The sequence below is a fragment of the Strix aluco genome, chromosome 1, assembly GCF_031877795.1.
Source record: "Strix aluco isolate bStrAlu1 chromosome 1, bStrAlu1.hap1, whole genome shotgun sequence".
Taxonomy (NCBI): Eukaryota; Metazoa; Chordata; class Aves; order Strigiformes; family Strigidae; genus Strix; species Strix aluco.
In genome coordinates, this window is record NC_133931.1 from 146,095,357 (window position 1) to 146,112,368 (window position 17,012).

General features: G+C 38.9%; 1 protein-coding gene across 5 annotated transcripts in view; it reads right to left on the reverse strand.

Moving 5' to 3' along the window:
- The window catches only part of THRB (thyroid hormone receptor beta), a 175,569-nt gene that overhangs the window by 116,253 nt on the left and 42,304 nt on the right, over positions 1 to 17,012 (reverse strand). For 3 of the 5 annotated variants that reach the window (XM_074838904.1, XM_074838896.1, XM_074838912.1), the window contains exon 2: positions 14,205 to 14,234. The exons of 1 other annotated variant lie outside the window; for it this stretch is intronic. The gene's annotated coding sequence lies outside the window, so the exon portion shown is untranslated. Of the gene's footprint in view, positions 1 to 11,963; positions 12,030 to 14,204; positions 14,235 to 17,012 lie in introns of those variants that run through there. One more of the 5 variants, XM_074838932.1, reaches the window with a different exon arrangement.

Below are 17,012 nucleotides of genomic sequence, written 5' to 3' on the forward strand. Positions count from 1 at the left end.
TCTAGTAACCTGGATGATCTAACTTAGTTTCAAAGTCAATTGACTGCTTTCTGCTAAAATTGAAATCTGTTATTAGCTTTGTTCATGTGTCAACACCGTTTAGCTTAATTAGCTAGCATTCCTCTCTAGCAGTCCCTTCCCTGACGTATTTATTAAGAACTATCTTATCATGCCTCAGGTTTTACTTTGCTAGAATGTTCTGCTAAGATACAGGCTCTCAGAAACGTTTTTTTCTTTCTGTATCTGTTCTAGTTTGAATCATTCTTGAATTGAAAACACAGAATTATATACAGTGCAATACATGAACTTTCATTTTATACATTTTTCTACATTGACCGTAAAATTTCCATGCCTCCATCACCTTCACATTATGCCTATTCCATTCTAAATCCATATTTATCTTTCCAGGGGCCACATTACTTATCCATCTAGGTCTGGAGATTTGCCTTGTTTTGATACAAGTTTCGAGTACTTTTGAAATATTTCCTCTACTTTTAAACAGCTAGGCTTTTTAGTCCAGCCAACTTTACCTACCAACCTCACTACCTTGTTTCCTTAATTTCACAGCCTGTTCTTCTGTGAACATTACTTACGGACCTATGTTTGCATATGCTTGTATTAAATTTAAATGGAAACCATTAAATGCATGCTTCATCCAAGCTTATTTTGTATAACCAACTCTTCTATAATGTCCTCATGATACAGCAAAATGAAATCTGAGAGAGCACATCAACATCTCAGTTCAGTAACCTTTTTTAAGAAGAAATTATATTCACTGCTTGTCACAGCTTGCTCCCAAGACAGTCAATGTCCTAAGTTTCCAAGGGATTGTATCTACCAAGCCATTTACAGCTGTATTTCTACAAGCAAAGTAACAAGACTGTTGAGGCCAACTGGCACAAAAAGGTGCCATGCTATTAAACTCTCTCACCCTCCAAAACAGGGTGGCTGCTTTCAGACTGCCTACTGGGAATAATCCCAAGATAACTTTCAAACTTCACCTGGGAATAGTTCAGGTGAGTTCTTGTAAATATAAACCAAAGCTAGGCCAAGGACAGTTAACAGGAGAGACAATTGATTTCCAGGGTCTGGGAATGTTTCCAAGCACCATTTAATTTACTAGTACAGACATGCCCATTGCATGAAGACCTCTTAATGCCTGCACGACCCTGAGTTCTTCATGACTCTTTGTAGATCTTCATTAGCTTGTCATTCTCTCACCTTCCTTCTTGGAGTTCAAAATAATTCTACTGATACCACACCAGCCACAGCTTTTAGGAGACTTTTCTCTGGCTTGAAATATTAATCTTTGTTTTGTTCTAACAGGGATGCCGAGATCTTTGTCTCAAGTTTCCTCTTCAGGACCGTTTTCAGCCTTATTTATGTTCATATGGTGTTTCTTTGCTCCAGAAAAAAACCCACTGCTCTTTCCCCTAGCTAAACTCTGCTGATGGATGTGTCTTTCCACCTAAAGGAAAGGAGTCTTCAGACACACACATCTGCATCTTCCTCATATTGCTAGGAATCCCAGATCTTCATGGCTTTTTTTTCCTTTCTCCCCTGCTGCTGCCCAACTATCTTCTAATTTATCTCCCCAGTTCTTTAATCACATCCTTGTTCCTCCTCAGCCTCAAATCTCTAGTTATCTCTATCTTACCCTCCTTTTTTCTGGTGCCACTCTTCTTCTTCAGCGTCATCTATTTATCCCTTTTTCTCAATCATAACAAATCAGTCTTTCACTTGGTTTCTCCACTACCGATTAGTGCCAGCCTCTACACTGTGACTACAGCCACATGCATCTGTGGTGAGCTTTCTCAAAGACCTCTCCCTTCCAACTACTATTTTTATATACAGCTGTGCATTCAGATCACCTCAACCGCTTCTTCTCTTCACTCATGTCTTTAGCTGCATCTAAACTACTTGGACATTCTCTCTCCTGACTTCTGTCAGGTGACATTTCTGTGTAAAAATAGATTCTATCAGGTAACATTGAAGAAAGTAAGTCTCCTTCTGTTCCTGCATCCAGTCTCAGTGTCTTCTCTGCTATCCTTCATTCAGTGCTGCATCACTGCACATCCTTCCTTGTCTCTGCCTTCAAGGAAAAATAAGCAGCCCATACAAAACCCATCCAGACTCTAAATTTTCATTAAATGCTGGCTTCCTCAGGCCACAGACTTTTTGAATTTTTGGCCACATCCGAATGGAAGTTATCTGCCCAGCCTGAACTAAGCTCTCTTGAGTGAAAGGCTTCAGTTGTGACTAAAGGCAGAAAATCTAGTCCATATCCATCAGCTACAAGAAGTTTTATCCACTGACAACTGCAAATAGGTCCTGCAAACACCAGGGAAAGGAAATGAAGAGGAATTACAATGTAGGGCAGGAATTTGTGTACATGAAGCTTTACTAGAACTTAAAAGAAAAATGGATGCCTACCTAAATAGAAAAAAATTAAAGAAGTAGTGGGAGGAATTTCATGTCAGAGATCAATAAGCCCAGTTTGAGTAATCTTCATTTTCTGCTAAGAGGCTAGGTACTAAGAGATAACTGCTCATGCTTGTGAAACAGGGAAAAAAAAAGTTTACATGAACCTCAGATACAGAACATAATTATTGGAGTTTTCTGCAAAATTGGAAATAATTGCAGAAGCATGTGGCTAAAAAGAAAATACAGTTCAAGGATTTAACAAGGATATCTTTTTGCAAATCAAAGTACAGATTCCAACCCTTGATTATTCCCATCAAAGTGTGAAACCGTATTAAGGAGTTGGATCATACAATCTAAACTGTACTTTACTGTTTTCTTCCCTTGAAATAACACAGATTTTATAGGACCAATAATGACAGAGCTTCAAAGGATATGTAGATGTGTAGGAACAGAGTATAAAGCAGTGTCATCTGAACTTTTTATTATACAATAAAAATAGCACTTTGTTTTGAGAATTGGGAGTTTATCAGTTTCACTTTCAGTGCACATCCAGGCATGCAAGAAAGCACAAGCAATGAACTGCAAGAAAGCCTTGTGCCCTTAATGCTTTGGTTTATCTCCAGAACTTAAAATCCAGCAATGCTGCTAAATAAATAAGGCACAGTGAGACACAAACAGAAAGAGTATGCCGACTGCTTTCATGTAAACAAGCACCCGGGCATCAAATTTAATTGTCAGTAACTGGTAGGATTTGCAAAGATGCAAATGGACAGTAAATGCCAAGTTCAAAAGATATTCAAGGTTGGCCTAAGTGATCTAATTGCTCCTGTAAATCCACAGTTCCTGAAAGCTATGAAGTCTCCTTCACTGTTGTTAAATATTTTGGAACATGTATCCACTATAAACACTATACTAATTATAATTAATTACATTAATTTTCTCTCATAATTTCCACAGTGATTTTCCTAAAATGAAGCAGGCCAAGAATACATCCAAACAGGTATTTCCTCTTCTAGGTCACTGAAGCATGCTGTTGTACCTGGCCTACTGACCTTGACAGACCTCTGCCTAAAACTGACACAAGTGAAAATGACTTTGAGGGTGTTTTATTTTCCCTTCGAATCATCATGAAACCACCATGAAATCTGAAACTGCCCGACATTTCTTGCCAGAAAATGTCCCTGAGTCTGTAACAGTGTATCACCACCAGTCACACTTCACCCGACTGAACCAGCCTCACCTGAACTAGTTGCAGACAACCTGTTAACCTATAGGCAAAAAACCAAGAACCTTTTAGCTGGCTTTAAATTAGGGTCATTTTTTCCCTTAATGATGCAGAGAAAGGTGCAGTCCCTGCCTCTGACCAGCACTGCCATGAATATCTTTTTAGAAAGATATATTAGAGTAAACCAAAAACATAGGATGTCTCAGAGTAAAAGCCTACAACATTAATTCCATACTTGATATAAGATTTATGGAGATAAAACAAAGTACAAGCCTTTCATAGTTCCTTCTAAAACTTTAGAAATCTTCCTCTGAATTCCCAGTGTTGCTTTGACTTGCTTTTTTAGACTAATTCCTTGCCAGAGGTGCTGTATAATTGTTTATGTCTCACCTAACCTGAAGTGGAAGTTGAAATTCAACAAATAAATATGCAAATATCTGCTAGTGATTTGTACTTGCAAAATATTATCCAAATGTTTATTGCGATCCTATGTAAGACGTTCCCAGTAGACACATTTCTAGCAAGGGATTAAATACCAATAGGATCAGATTTCCTGAGAGCCAATCCTGAAGGGCTAGGAAACCCATGTAAATAAATTTCTGAACAAGATTCCAAAGATAAATCCTTTCATTATGAAAAATATTTGAAGAAGTATGCTTAACAGGGAAATGTGACCGGTTCAGTATTCAACTGCTTGCCACACATTTACATCAAGGAAAAGCATTTTTCCCACCAGTAGGAAAATTTAATTACATGGAGTTCAGCGAAAAGAAAAAAAAAATCCATTGTGAAAGGGCTCTTTCACCATTCTAGTCAAAGTGGATGGCTTAGAATATGTCAGCTGGACAAACCAAAAATACAAGATGATTAAAGATAGTGTATCTTCACCTAGCAATTGGTAACTATGTGTTCCAGCCAGAGAAAACACTGGGAAAGCTACTGGAGGAGTTTTCCTTTGGCTCAGGGAACAGATGAGCAAGAGTTCTCCTAAGGCATTGCTTACAAAGCCAAAAGCTGTTAAATTCAGTGGCGGCTAAAGCAAGTTACAACACAGTTTCCTCCAGCCTATGTGGACAGAGCCAAGCTGCAGTATAATAACATTTAGGGGGGAAAGAGAGAGGAGAGAAAACGTACCGTATGGTTTTATCCCAAGTCTGAACCAGAATCGAGGAGCTGTCTCAAGCAAGTCAGAATACAGAGGTAGAAAAGGCTTTCTGCTCAGAGAGTGCTCACCTCTAGCAGCACAGGTTTTATAGTGGCATTTTCTAGTGTTTATTCAATCAGGTTTTCAATTCCCAAAGAATAGAGACATTTCTTTGGAAAACTATGCCACTTGCTGTTCTTGAGGAAGGCTCTTACAGTCCAATAAATTGCATCTCTCCCTGACACGCATTCTTTCTCAGTTAATCTAATTTTTCCTATATGCCACTTTACCATCCCAAGCATTTTGATCAAACCATTCTTCTAGCACTGCTTTCTCCACGCCCCTCTCCTACACAAAACCTCTCTCTTCATCTGTCCTTGCATATTTCTTCATGTCCATGGTTCATTTTCCTTTCTCTTCTCAGAATTTCAGTTAAAACACATAAAATGATGCATAAAGACTAGAGGGAAGTTTAAAAAGCTGTAGAAGTGAAAAACAGGCTGGAATTGTGAAGTAAGGACTATTTTCTGGTCAGCTGTGCAGCTTTACCTTATTGCATAAGCATGAGTGTAAAATCATTCTGCAGCTTCAAATAACTCCTATTTGTGTAACTTCCACTTAATTTAAGAATTAGCTGGAGCAAACTGTACTGGCATTCTAAGGCAGGCAGAAGAAGTTAAGAGGATCTAAAAGGTTTTGAAACAATGAATGTGATACTATGCCAATCAGAACCAGTATTTAGGATCCCGTAAGAACAAGAAATCACTGCAGGTTCTGTTTTAATTTTACTTCAAGGAAGCAAGGAATAATAAAAATTAAACAGAATTATGAATGCTAACACATTTTACAGCAGTCTTGTGTCTAACCTCTGTCTCTCCCTATATGTGACAACTACATTTAGACAGCTATATTCCTATGTTTAGACAACTTTTGAAAACACAGAACATGAAATCCACCCACACAGAATGGGAACGCACCAGGGTCAGCCTGCCATCTTCCCACTGAGGACAGGTTGCTGAAAGAAGTGAGCACTCCCTGACATTTTCACGTAGCTTTTGCTGCCAGCCAAGCTGGAGATCTTCCTATAAATCCCAGTATTTTCCAATCAGTTCATTTTCAGAAATGGAATTTTGGCCAGAAAAAACACACAACTTCCTAAGTCTCAAGAAATTCAGAGCTAGTGAACATCTGCACTGTGGCTACTTATGTGGAAATCCTGATGGGTTAATACCGTCATTGCATTTTCAAGTGGCTCTACACTGAGTTTCTTACTATCCTGTATGCCTTTACATTTTACAGACCCGCTCTGTAAGTGTGAAAAGTAAGGCTCTCCAAATTAGTCCCTATCAGGGGGTGAGACTAATGGTGTGTATGGTTAGCATCTTAATATAATGGAAGTCAGAAATGTCAGAACTTGTCATAGCTGCTCAACAGGATTCTCTCTCAGTACTACACATCCATTATAACTAAAGGACTATGACACGTTTTAACCTAACATCCTCACAGTCAGCAGAAATTCAGCACTGCTTTTCCACAGTGAGAGTCACACGTGGCAGAGCACTTTTTTCCTTGGTTTCTGGGTGACTTTTATAGAAACCTGATGCCTTTCTCTGAGGTGTATACGCACTTTAAGTCTAAGTTCAGAACGTACAATTTCCCTCCCTGAAATTTCATTATTTTACCCTTACCTCTCTTTTTTCTGTGATTATTTAATCAAAGAAGGGATGATTGGTTTTTAAATTAATTTGTGAAAGGACGATGAAAGATGCTGATGGCTAGAAGGATGGGAACGAGTTTTTAAGAGATCAAAAGAGAGAGGGCATTAATGAGCAGATGTGTCCTGAAAGTTTTCTTAAATGCAAGCACGACTGTCTCAAGACTGATCCATTACAAATACAGGTCTGCCTGACATGGTACTGGGGAAGAGCTCTTACTGACTCTTCAGTAGAAAGGGAAAACAGTAGAAGGAGCCCCAGTCAGCAGTTCACATGTAAAGGAAAAATACAGTGGACTCCATTTAGTCCTTGTTCCCTCTGCAAACAAAATCATCTCAAGTGAAAACACAGGAGGAGTAAGAAATTTACATCCTCATCTCCCATCCTCCTGTCTGATGAGGATCGCGGGAGCTGCAGCTTTTGTAGGAACCAACTGCACTCTGATTTCAGCAGTACCCAGAGCCCACAGAAAGTTTATGCCCTTCAAGGGCCAAACTCTGCCACTGCTCTTCGCAGAGCAGCTCAGATAAGACAGATTCCCTGTGCACAACATCTTTTTGCACTACACAAGTGAAGCCCCTGAATAAAGAGCCCAGTATATCACATAAGCTCACGGAATTAGCAACTAACCAGTAACTGCAACTCTGGAGAGTTACTAGACCGTCCCCTTCAGTCACTGAGTTGGGCTGGCACGGTTTAGGCGGCTTTGCAACTGAAAAGTAAGGCATTTGAGGCTATATTTCTTCTTTTTTTTTTTTCAATGTAATTTTAACTGATCTAGTTCACCATACAACTCAAGTCAATCAAACAGGCATGCTGGCTTGCAGTTCAGTTTATCTTTTTGGGTTCTTTTCCTTTTTTGGGAGGTGGGGCTTTTTAACTTACAGATAAACTGTTCCTCCGTCAGGAACAAAATTAGACATCAATCCTGGCTGGCTGCACCTAAAACCCATTTAAAAAAAACACTCTAGGATATGCATGCATTTTACTTTGAACTTCCTGCTAGATTGCATTTGCACTTACTTGAGTATAAAGTTAGAACTTCTACATCTCTTGCTGCCTGAGGGAACCAAAAATATTAGCGCTGATTAAATATTTATTTTGTAGCAACATGAAATCTATCATGCTACAGAAAATTATTTTGAATGATACCTCTTCAACAAGTCTGTGACTTACAGCTTTTCCTCTACTAAGTTACACATTCAATAAGAATACAGCTGGGCCAAGAAAACTCTGTTTTGTTTTGGCAAAGCATCAGACGGCATCTTCTGGTTTGCCAACACAGGCAGAATCTTGTCTAACTGTGGGATGCTCTTGGATTTACTACCTATTAACGAAACTATTAAGAAGCACTGAAAGGATCCAGCCCCTTGTACGTATCCTCAGTCGAATCTCATTAGTTTGCACGCTCTCAGTTTGTGCATAAAACTGTAGCAGTCTTTTCCCACCTCTTGGGGAAAAATTAATAGGAGAGTGTTAAGACTTATGTTACTAGGACTTCATTACTTTTACAAGCTATGCTAAATAATTAAGCTGCACTTGTCAAAGAAGTGATTAGAGAACGTTTTGTGATGTGGTGTATGTCTTTACTGTTCACCTCAACTGACAAAATTAAATCATTCACAGAGTCTCCTGTGCAACAATGCAAACAGCTGAGACCGTAAACTTGGAGAGGGTGAGAGCTGTGGGACTTAAAGGACAGGTGTATATACTATGTGATTAAAGGAAGAGCACTGGATTAAAGCCACAGATGAGAAAATTGAAACAACAGAACCAAAGCTTGCTCTGAGGATCTGCTGAATGAGAATGATCTAGAAGCAAATCTAGCTAACACCATTTAGATCTGCAGCAGCTTCTAGACAGGCTTTCTACAGTCTCAGACAAAAAGGCAGAGAACAGATACATGGTGCTTAGAGAGACTAAGATTGATGATATTCAGCCAACATTGACTTTCCCAACCTTTAATTTACCTTCTTATCCATACTTTCACAGTAATATATATTGGCAAGGGGAGGCTTTGGCTACTGCTAGTAGCAGGGTACAGTAATCTGAAATATTCAGTAGTAAACAGGATCCCTCAGGGCTGAAACAGAGGGGCTATGTGCAAAATGGCAAAGGTAGAAAAATTAGACTAGCAACCTACCCCTCCACCACATCCAGAAGGCAAGACTATGTCCGTAATGCCAAAAGATGAACAGAATTTCTGACACTCTGCACACTGTCCTACCTGCCTCTCTTCTCCACAGGTAGGTCTTAGGAGCCCACTCTGTTCAGCGGGATGACCCACACAGCCAAGTGAAGGAGATGTGGCCAAATGAACAGCTGCCTCTCCCGCTGATGGGAACCGATCTGTTAGGCCAACCTGGCAATTTTTCAGAAGCAGTCTTCTAAAGGTTACTCAAAACAAGACACTGTCTGGCTGCAAATCCCTTCTGGTAGCAGCCACATGTGTGCTGTACCAGCCTGCTACCGAACCCACATCCATCCTCCCAGGGCTGCAGCAAACAGCAGCACCAGCTGCCCTGAACATTGTAGTGATGTTCAAGTTGGACTCCGTCAGTGAGCGCATACACACGATCTGCTGTTTTTTAAATGTACTAGTCACCAAAAGCCACATTTCCGTTAAGCAGGAGAGAACATTCCCAATGCTCCTATTCTCTCACAGCAGCAGAATTTCCCTGAATCAACACTTTTTGCAAAGTTATGTAACAGTGAGCACAGCACGCTTAACTCTCATCTGAGCAGACACTGGGAGCACAGTGTAAGCACCAGGGTACTTCTTTACACTGAACTGTGCTCCAACACAGCATGTGAATTTAAAAAATAATTTAAAAAGTACCTTTATTTCTTGGAAGAGAACAGCAAGTTACCCAGGCAAAATCATCGATTCTTGTATAAGGATTATTAAGTAAACAAAGTGCAGGAAACAGGATTCAATAGCTTTTAAATGCTGTGAAACTGAGCCTTTAAAGCAAGTGCAGTTCCTCAATATAAATAACAAATTTGGGACTAGAAGTGCATTGGAAATGAGCCAAGGGAACTCCCCAGACCTCAACACAACTCCTCCTTTTTGTCATCTGGAGTGCTTTTACAGCACTGCCTGAACAGAAAGAAATGCCATGGAAGCTCTCAGTGATAACCAAAATCAATTTTGCAGCCTTGTGTACCACCGTCCAGTAGAGGCATTTCTTCTGTGGTATGAAAGACTGTTTTCCTTTACATTAAATGACTTAGCCACAAACTTTTCACAAGAAAACAGCAGCAATCTGATGGCTCAAATACATTTACTAACGGAAACAGCAATTTTCTTCTGTGTCACAGCCTCCTCCACTCCTTTTCAGAACTGAAGTATCCATTAAGAGTGACTCAGTGATAGCAAAAACATGTGAAAAAAAGATATGCTGAAGTTTGTTTTTAAATACTCTTCACAGTCAGTATTATGGCTATCAGGAATTTGTGAAAACCATAGGTATGTAATATACTTTCAAGAGAGATGGTGCATAAGAAACTTCATACTAAAAAATCACAACTGTTACTGCACAGTAACCAGCCAAACATGTCTGACTCCTGACTAACCAGTCTTCTCTCCTTTCTGCTTCACCACAGCCACAAATCCCTTACCTACTAGCAAGGGTAATTAACCTTTTTTTATCCTTTTCCAATCTCTTGCCCTCTCTCACCTTTCTCTTTTTCTTGGATGTCCATGAAAGCAGGCGTAGCCTCCACGTGCAGGGTCACAGACTTACGCATCTCAGCCAGCTTACTTTGGGTTATCAAACTCAAGGGTATTTCTCTTCTCTACTTTAGTTTCCTATTGGTTTAGTCTAATAATTTTTCCCAATTCAGGTTTAGACTGCCATGTGTAAACCATACGTACATGTTAGTCCAGGAAGGGAGAGCAGTAGGGATGGTCAGAGTACAGGAATGACAAACCAGGTACCAAGTGCCCATCACCTGCTGGCAGGTCGGGTATCAGGTGTTATGGAACACAAGATCCTCCGATATGCCTGGGCTCACCCTCAAATTACTCTGGATAGCTCTAGTTTCTTAAAACTTTAAAGAAGAGCTTTTCCACGGGTCTTTCAACAGAGCTGGAATTATGTGAAAACTCCTGAGTAATTTTTTATGCACACATACAGCCAGCACAACTCTTGGCTATTGCTCCTGTCATACTACTGTGGAGTGACACTGAACATTCCTGTAACAGAAGCTATGCTACATAAATGCAGCAGGATGACATAATTCTGAGCTCAAGTTGATGGATTTTTCCATTTGCAAGATTTTGCATAGTAACTCCTGATTAATTTTGGATGTTGAAATTAATGAGTTTATCAAAATAACAAAAAGGAGTCAGGGCTCTTCTTGTTCAACACAGTGTTTTGTGTTTCTTCTAGGATAAAATTACTTTATAATCAATCATTTTAATGTATTTTCTATGGAAAGGACCTGCTGCCTTTACCCAGTAAAACAAAGATGCACTTCCCTGTAGCTGATGAGAACTGAAGGACAAGTGTCCCCCACTCTCTCTTGGTATCCCATGCAGATCCCAGAGCAAACATACAAGTTATTACTTTTCCAGTTTGGGGGAAAGTAGATTATTTAATACTAGGAATCCTACATAATCTGCTAAAAATTTACCCTGCCCTTTCTACCCACATGGATATTAAGATTGGCTAGAGAAGATTCTATGTTAGAGATGACGGCATTATGCTCACTGAACAACTGAAGAAAATACTGAATTCATCCAGGACTTCAGTTACATCACAGAAGGGATTCAATAAACATCATAGATAAATTATTACTTTTCAGTGAATTCAATACAAAATGCAAGCTACTAAGTAAATCAGGCAAAATATTAGAAGATTATGCAGAAAGATGTGTCTATGGACTGATCAGACAAGAGCAGAAATTGGCTCAGTACTAGTACGTATGACTGCAGCACACAAAACCTGCAAACTCAGTGGCAGGGTACCCATCACCACGTCTCTTCAAGGATTGGCCCAAAGACTTTTCAACCTTTCACCACCGCAACAAGAGTGACCTGCTCCATCTCTGATTCTGGAAATCCTGTGGCTGCCTGTACCACATAAGAGCCTTTGCTGGTGGAGATGTGGATTTAAAAGGCCTGAAGGAACTTTTACGATAATCTGGTCTGACTTCCTGCCTGGCACAGGCTGTAACACCTCACGCAGCAATTTCTTTACAAAGCACAAGAACTTGTAACTCTACTAGAAGATATTTCAGAAGGAGATCTAATCTTGATTTAATTACTCTAAGCAATCTACCACATTCCTTTCTAAGCATTTCCAATGGTTAATTACACCTATGGTATCGTATTTCACACGTGAACTCCTCTCGCTTATCTTGCTGTGTTTTTGTCTGTTGGAGCCCTATCCTATCTCCCTACACAGATATTTTTAGATACTAACCACATCACACCTCAGAATTCTCTTACCTGAGATAAATAGTTTGCCTGCTTGGCAAATCAAAACAGGGATTCCTGAATCCAACACAGAGCAGCTGCGGTGGTATTATAGATAGCTTTTGACTATAAAAGAGAAAAGTCAATTCAAGTGTGAGGGGAAGGCACTGAGCATCTTCTTTAACAAGCTTTTCCAGCTTTCATAGCAGTCACCCACTTGTAAGAGCTGGAAATTTGGGATAAATACCGCTGCGATCTGCAGAGTTTCATTTTTAATTTAACTGATAAATTCTAGCTCAAACTGCATTGGTAGTTACTAAATACTACAGTTAACTTATAAAGAAATAGATGGCTGATGGCAGGTGGTTTCCTATTACTTGTATGTCAAAATCACATAAAAATCCTGCTAACAGAATGACCCAGTACTTCTGCATGCACTGCCTAGGCAGAAATCCAGGAGTGAGCAGTATGTACCCAAAAATACTTCCAGTTGTGACTCTGGGAAACAAATGAGTAAATTTCCACTACTGCTGTCATGTTGTATTACTTAGGCATATTACTTAGACTTTTATATTCCTGTAGCATTCAGAGGCTCCACATAAAGCTCTCTTGTGTTAGGTGATCAACTACAAACAGAGCGAGCTTAATTCGTTTTTGCAACGTTTGCCCAGTTCTTGTATGACTGAATCCTGGTAAGGAGAAGAAGGCGGACTTGTGTCCTCCCTGGATCACAGACGCTGATGAGATCAGTGGACAAAGACTGCTCAGAACTAGAATTTCTCCTGGCATTTACTAAATCCCTGTACTACCCATGTGATTCCCAACACATTATAAAGTTCCTTAGTGTCCTTAGCCCTATTTCCAGAAGGGCTTTCAGCATCTTTCTGTCTCAGACATATTATATATGCACACACCTTTGTAACTGCAAATACATGCACATACTCTCCATGTACTAATACAAAGCAAGAATATGCAAAGCCAGATTGCCTGCTATTTACAACATCCCTTTAAAATTTTCCACAACAAAAAAATGTGATATGACACATCATTACTTTTTCACAACACTTCTGTTTTTTCCATTAATATTTCACATTTCTACTCACTTGTGGTTTCAAACAGTTTACATTTTGCATAGCTTAACTGATTTTTTTTTAGCCTCCCTCTTCCCTATTCCAAGTATGCCCCTCTGCAAATCAAGAACACAGTTTATGTAGATGTATCAACTTTTACTGGTTTAAGATGTCAGCCAGTTTAAAAAACATTCCTTTTAATCACACTTCCATTTGGAAGGTGTTTGACTTGAAAGAGGTGCACAAAATCCAGCTAACAACTCTGCAAGCTTTTACTGTAATCACTGATAAAAACCCAAACAGGCAAATATGGGAGGAAAGGAAAACAGTAACTAACACCACTTCCCTTTCTCAGTATCCTGTGAATGGCTATTAAAAATGAAACTATTACCTGTGACTGAAAAGTAATTATATATTTCTGTAATGCTCTGCACAGGTTCATACTCCAGCTGCCTGTCAGAACAACTTGCCATCATACACCTGGTTATGTTATCTGACATAGCTGCTTCCAGATAACACAGCATGTGAATGTCAGCACCCTCACTAGCAATAAAAGAAATAAAAAGATAAAAACCCCTTTTTTAACACCCCTTGCTTTTGGTAATGTATTGAAATACCTTCTGCCTTCTGCTTATCTAGCAGATGCATACAGAACCCATTTCCAGAATGCAGCCTGAATCATGTTATACAGAAGAGGAGGAAATATTCACTCCTAGAAGAGTTCACTCCTCCTCTACAGATACATTTATTTAACTATGTAACTCATAAACTCAACTCCCACTACCACATCTCAAAACCCAAAAATTTGCTACAAAGCTTATTTTATCAGCCAGCATATACTCTAATACTTCATTTTCAAACTGCAAAAATGTTCTCCTTGTGAGGATTTTAATTGACTGAGTAGTGAAAACTACAGAGTCTGCTGAAAAACAATTACCTGTAAATTCCTTACAGGCAAAAAGAAGCTTCCAAATCTATGCAGGTATCTTATTTTGATTAAAAGACCAAATAGTGATTTAGTAACAATAAAAAATGGTCAAATGTTGTTACGCTTATTCTGCAATACTGTCTACTTTCCTTTTTGTGCTTTGACATACTGACCCACACTATGTCTAGGATCCACTCTGAAATGCTGAGCATATTTGTTAAAAATTACTTCCAATTAACTTGAATATCTTACTAAAGTGGAATAAAAAAATCTTACCTTATTAGAGCTTCATTTTCTGTTCTTTCACTGAAAAGAGTAAAGAAATCTGTATTAAAGATTCATTTGGTAAAACACACTTCCTGAAGTTATTACTTTAGTTTCATTTTACAATTAAGACCGAAACTATGGGGTTCTTTTCACATAACTGAAATAAAATTCCATTACTTTTGAGAGTTAATAATTCTCAACATTCTGGAGTGGAGGCCTTTATTTATTTACTATCTTAACTAGCTGTTCTAAACAAACATTTCAAATGCTTTGGTAATATCAATACGAACAACTGATCCAGTCAATTCATCACCTAAACTGCAGGCTGATTACGCACATTTTATATGTCTATTTTCACTGCAAGCAGTGTTTTATAACCGGTATTTGTATTGATATTATTTTTATTGGACTCGATATTTTCTATTATAAGATAGATTGCATCGCAGTATGCCCGTTCAAAGAGTTTCCCAGTCTGGAAAGTTTTTTTTAAAAGCAGCTATTTTCTGCTCAATCCCAAAACAAGTAGGGTCAGTGGTGGTTGTAGAAGAATGAAAGCATCAAGCTATTTCATTAAAGATCTGCTTTAACTAAGCCATTTTAAATGGCACATTTGCCAATAGCTTACTGATGTACATCACAAAATACAAAAAAGCTTTACGACTATTCTGAAAAAGTTCCGTCATGACTCAGAACAATCAACGAATTTTGAGGCCTGCAAAAATATTAATTAGCCTTTCGTTTCTTTGTGACTTTTGTCAGTCCTTTACAACTGAGGAGAACTATTTGCAGGCATCAGCATTATAACTGGGAATTGGATTCTGGTAACTCTGAAGTAAATGAGATTTTTTTGCCACTAATATATGCAAGAACAGAATCACGCTTTATCTTATTTCGTTTTCTAAATTAGCATAATACACAGCATGAAATAGAAAACAAAAAGCCAAGTCTAACAAAATCTGACAATTATTAGTGGTATTTGCTGAAAAGCAGAGAAAATCATGCTGAGTCACAGGCAAAGCACCTCAACCTCTAGCACTTTCTGTACACTTCATTAGCCATCAGTCAGTATGGTTAGAAATTTACAGATGAAGGGAAACAAGGAGAGGTTCATCTTTGCCAAGGACAAATTCAAAGCTTGTCCTCAAAGCATGTGATCAGTGCAATGGCTGACAAGATGAATTCTCTGCTATACAATGAAAATACTGTGTTTTGGGGACAGAGGGGTTAATAACAGAGTCTTCTAGCAATGCCTGCACATTTGTCAATCTAAGGGAAGCAAAGCTTAAGTGAATAGTAGAAGTTCCTCTTGCTTTAATTTAGAGTATGTTCACATGGTATTTTATAAGAGACCTATAAAAAAAGCCTATCTCAGAAATGGAACAGGTAAACTTAAAAAGATACATTCCTGAAGTGCAGAAATTCATTAGATTAACCATCCGTTGTGAGAAAAATGAGTTCTCATTATTATCAATCAGCTCATCAGAGCTGACATTTGCAATGCCTGGATTTCCCACAGCAGAGTATCTGCACATATATACCTTTAAAGGAAGAGGAAAAACTACAGCATCATTGCATTATTTGGTAAAATATATAAAAACCTCATAGGTTTAATTTTCTACAGCTCTTTCTGATTATCAGCTATTAAAACATGCTTCAGCACCAGATTCCTTCACTTTACCTGTCTGGCTTTAAGTGTGGGTCACCCACAAGAGGTATCTTAAGAAAGGTTTTGTATGCAGGAATCAAGGGACAGAACTAGCAGGCATTGTATCACTGGATGCTAGGCAGGGTTTCAGTAGGATTGAGTGGGATTTATTATAACACGAGCCAAATCCTTCTTACTTTTCTCATGCAAAACACCCATTGAAGCTAGTCAGAGTGCAACTGAGGACATATTATGTCTCTGATTCTTTATTACTCACCTGTCCCAATACTACAGCGGTCCACAGCACAAAGTTTATGGGACCAGAATGGTTCTTTGTGGGAAGGGAAAGGAATATCTTACAGGATAGCCTCTTTTAACCACAAAGCAGGTACAGAGGCAAGTCTGAAGAAGACTAAAAGTCATCCTGGACTTGTGACAAGATCCACAGCTTTTGAAGTGAAGTATTTCTATGTTAGAAACACTCACAGCACAGGCTGCTTTGAAGCATATTTAACTCATCCTACGTACTTTTAAAAGAAGAATGAAAGCTGACTTTGGCAGGGTTTATGACTCCCAGAAAAAAAAATTCTAGCATGCTTAAAGAAACAGTTTGCATAAGTTTCCCTTATCTGATCTAGCTGTTGATAACAGGACAAGCTATAATGATGGCCATGAGCACCTCCCATCATACATTCTCATAGGCTCTGCTGCCTGCCTAGCTTGGTGGTGTCAGTAGACACCAAGAGGTCCAAGAGGACCATGTTCTAGAGAAAGAAGGGCCCATTATTGTTCTCCATTAGGTAGCAAGAAGCTTCTCTATCTTCAGATCATCTGGCTTCTATCCAAGTGGAGATAACCTCCACCACAGTGTGCCCAAAAACACACTGGGTAAGTGAGGCTCTGTTTTCATGCTTAATGACCTCCTTGCTTAAATGGAAGATCTCTACCAAAAAAAATAGAAGACATTTTCATGGCAATATTCAGATGTGTCATTTTTCTAAACATATGCCTCTTTGCAGTAAAAACTGTACTTGTTGCCAGTCATCAGATGTGTTAACTTTGGATGCACTCTGGAGGGATTCTAGCAGACTGTCTCAAAAGCACATCAATACAATTAAGTTAAACTAAGCAGACAACTGTCCACACTCAATGACAAAAGGCTCCATAATTTC